This window comes from Octopus bimaculoides, chromosome 16 (genome assembly GCF_001194135.2).
Source record: "Octopus bimaculoides isolate UCB-OBI-ISO-001 chromosome 16, ASM119413v2, whole genome shotgun sequence".
In the NCBI taxonomy this organism is placed as follows: domain Eukaryota; kingdom Metazoa; phylum Mollusca; class Cephalopoda; order Octopoda; family Octopodidae; genus Octopus; species Octopus bimaculoides.
The window spans coordinates 47,910,697-47,914,775 of NC_068996.1; positions in this window are offsets into that span (position 1 = coordinate 47,910,697).

The window sequence follows — 4,079 nt, forward strand, 5'->3', positions numbered from 1 at the left end:
ATATATATATGTATGTATGTATGTTTGTATGTATTTATGTGTATGTATAAATATCTTGATGTTATAGAAACAGAAATTGAAATACATACATTCTACCATTCTATATTCCTATATACATTTTGTCATTCTGTATATCCTTTTCTCTGTTATGGATCCAAGTCGCTTGCGGAAGCATACTTAGGTTAATACACATACACCGGGCTTCATCGGCAGGTGAAAGAGTGAACATCGGCCTATATACTTTACAGATCTTTAACGATTAGTTCTATTATTTAACATGCGGTCTATGTCGAGATAATAAACTGTATATACATGGAATAGAATATGAATGTCTAAAAATTAAATTCAGAACTAATCTATTTGAATTATTATAGATTTAAATTAAAACATTAGAAATATAAGTGTCTTGAATGGCACAGCAATGCAGAGTGGACTATAATAATTGTTATAATTTAATTATCCATAGTCTGATATAATAATATTTCAAAATATAAAAATTCCTAGCGATATCTGAAGAAGGAATGTTTGTATTCCGAAATATTATTATATCAGACTATGGATAATTAAATTATAGCAATTATAGTCCACTCTGCATTGTTGTGCCATTCAAGACACGTTATATTTTACAAACAATACACAATGCTTCAAGCGAACTACAATACTGTCCTAAAACATTAGAATTGAAATAATTTCAATAAAATTAATTTTCTAGATATTATTTTAGACTTAAAAACAAATAAATCGTTTATATAAACCAATAAAATAACAATATGCAATACATGTATTTTATATTCACATTGAATTTTTTTTTTAATATTTGTTTCCTCATAGATGTTATTGCACGAAACTATATTTCTACAAATATTTTATACTGCGACGGCAAAATGTATCAACTCTGAACGTGTGTTCAATATGCAACATTTACAAACAATACACTCAGTCTCTTTGAAAGGCAAAGCTCACAATTGCTAATGCTCAGTCTATAATGTCTAGGAAAAATCTCCTGCATGCCATATTAATAGTTTTGCAAAAAATTATATTAATAGACGCTTATCGTGTTTTTCAACCTATAGATTTTTTTTACGGCAAACTAACCCTTACCACTATGAAGCAACAAAATGAAGAGGGTGTGTGGTAAGAAGCTTGCTTCTCAACCACATGGTTCCGGGTTCAGTCCCACTGCATGGCACCTTGGGCAAGTGTCATCTACTATAGTTCGGGTCGACCAAAGTTTTGTGAGTGGATTTGGGAGACGGAAACTGAAAGAAGCCTGAATTAAACTGTACCTGCTAATTTTATATTAATTAAATAAGAATAGATATAATAGAACAATATGACATTTTTACCAATTATATCTACTTGAGCTTTATTGTATTTAATACTCCAGAAGAATATATTGTTTTACATCTCCATTATACACAACCTTACTCCCCTTCTAAGGGCTCTACCATTTTTTATACTATGTTTTTTATGTATTAATTTTACCAGTTAACGATTTGCAGCCGTTTCTTCAACATGAGAAAATTGAACACCTATTTTGTATATATTTATCTACCTCTGAAGAAATTTGATTCTCAAATAATTTTTAATTTGATCAATAATTTTCTGAAAGAGCTGTAAGGGATGTTTGTCAATTTTTTAATTAATAAATAATAATTTATTAAGTACTTCTTTATTCTCTTATCTTATTATCATAATAAAGAAAATATATATAAACCACGGTTTATATAGTTTCTTTGCAGCTGAGTATTAACTGTAATGTTCAATATTCTTTGTATAGGTAACTAACCTGTACTTTCAAAGGATTTTGCTATCTCTGAATGAGGTTTGTAACCTCTAATTGTGCTTATATATATATATATATATATGTGTGTGTGTGTGTGTGTGTGTGTGTGTGTGTGTGTGTGTGTGTGTGCGTGTGTGTATTTGTGTGTGTATTTGTGTGTCTGTGTTTGTCCCCCACCATCGCCTGACAACAGTTGTTGATGTGTTTACAGCCCTGAAACTTAACGGTTCGGCAAAAGAGAACGATAAAATAAGTACCAAGCTTACAAAGAATAAGACCTGGGGTCGATTTGTTCGACTAAAGTGGTGCTCCAGCATGGTCGCAGTCAAATGCCTGAAACAAATAAAAGAATAAAAGAATAGAGCTAAAATTATTTATATAAAGTAATATCAGTTCTCATACAGCTAAATATAGGAAACAAAAACCATTTGAATCATCGCCCCATTCAATGTCAATATGAGTACACATAACCTTAACCAGTTCTTTTGCTTTTTAGATAAACATTTTCCGAAGATTTATAAATATTATAAAATGTTTATCAGAAATAATTTTAAGTAAAGCATTAGCTGTGGGTGCTCATGTTCTGAAACCAAAATGACAAACACTTGTAGCAAATATCTATGAAAGCAAAATCAAATGCTTACACCAAGTTATTCAGCCCATGTGATTGTTCAATAAATAAATCATGCGATTTGAGATCGATAATTTACAGATCCAAAGCATCTTTCAAGTGGGTTAATTGAAAATAATTTTAAGACATTTTACTCAGTATCAATATTCTTTTAAGTGTTCGGCAAGACCCTCAGGCAAAAGTTTATCAAAAATGCAAGTGATATCAGAAATATAACATTAGTGGAATATAATCAAACAAGCTAAACATTATAAACTGAGCATTAGCAATTATGAGTTTTGCCTTTCAAAGAAATTGAATATATTGCTTTATAAATGTTCCATATTAAACACACGATCAGAGTTGATACATTTTGTTCTCACAATATAAAATACCTGTAGAAACATAGTCATGCAGTACATTACTCTGCGATCTAAAAAGAAGCAATTTCGTTTTGTTTTAGTCGTGCATATCATCGTGAATATAAATATCATTATTTTTGTTGTCATATATTAAAAAAGCAAAAGAGCAATCGACAAGTAGAGTTATTCAGTGCTGTTCAAACTACATGGTTTTCATAAAAATTATTTATATACAGGATAAATTATAAAAACGTCCATTATCGTTATTATTGCCACAACATTTATTTCCCATTCGCCCCCACCACCACCACCATCAGTATCACAAGATTCCCCGCATAAGCCACAGCTACTAATTTTATACTTCGAAATGGCAAGCTCTACCATCCACCACCACAACCTCAAACTATATGCCCTACCAGCATTACATTCATTGTGTAGGCAGTGAGCTGTCAGAATCGATACTGCATCGAACAAAATGCTCAGCGGCATCTCTTCCGACTTTATGTTCTGAGTCCAAATTCTGCCGAGGTCGGCTTTGCCTTTTTGAGATCGATAAGATTAGTAACCACCGCCTGAGCGCTGGCCTCGGCGTACCCTCTTTCTTTAAAATGATGACTTTGTGCAAAAATTTGAAACCGATTCTACACTCATCATCACAATCATATGTTGAATGCTTGAAAATCGCTAAAACATGAAACTGATATGAATACATATGTGTGTTTTGCGTGTATATATATATATATATATATATATACCTTTCTCTTTGTCCCTTTGATTTACTCGTTCTTTTCCTAACTCTTCAAGCCCTCTGCCTCCTACCCCTCTCATCTCCTTCCACGTGACCGGTGTTCGGCCAGGTATGATCTTTCTTTCTTGACTTGACTGCCGACCGCCAACACCTCTTATGCCCATCTTTTATGTTTCTGCCTTAAGGTTTTCACTCTACACACGCCAGCTCAATTTGATTCGGCTTTATTAGTCGAAAGACACCTGTTGTTATTTTTTTGTTGTTTGTATTTGTAATTGTGTAACATGTTCTCTGTTTTCTTGTCTTTGTCGTAAACATTCGCTTGCTTTCTCACAAAAAAATCTAATGCTCTTAGCTTAGAGTTTTTTCGGGCAACCAGATTTAAACAGTCTCAAGTGTAACTGCCCTAAACTATAAGGACTATCTGGAAACTTGACTGAGAAGAGAAGGCCACGAATGACCCGTCCTTGTTTTTTTTCCTGTCCCTCAATTTCTTGTTTTTCCTGTTCGCCTTTGTATTGTCCTCTATTGCGTTTTTGTTCCATTTTATACACACACACACACACACACACA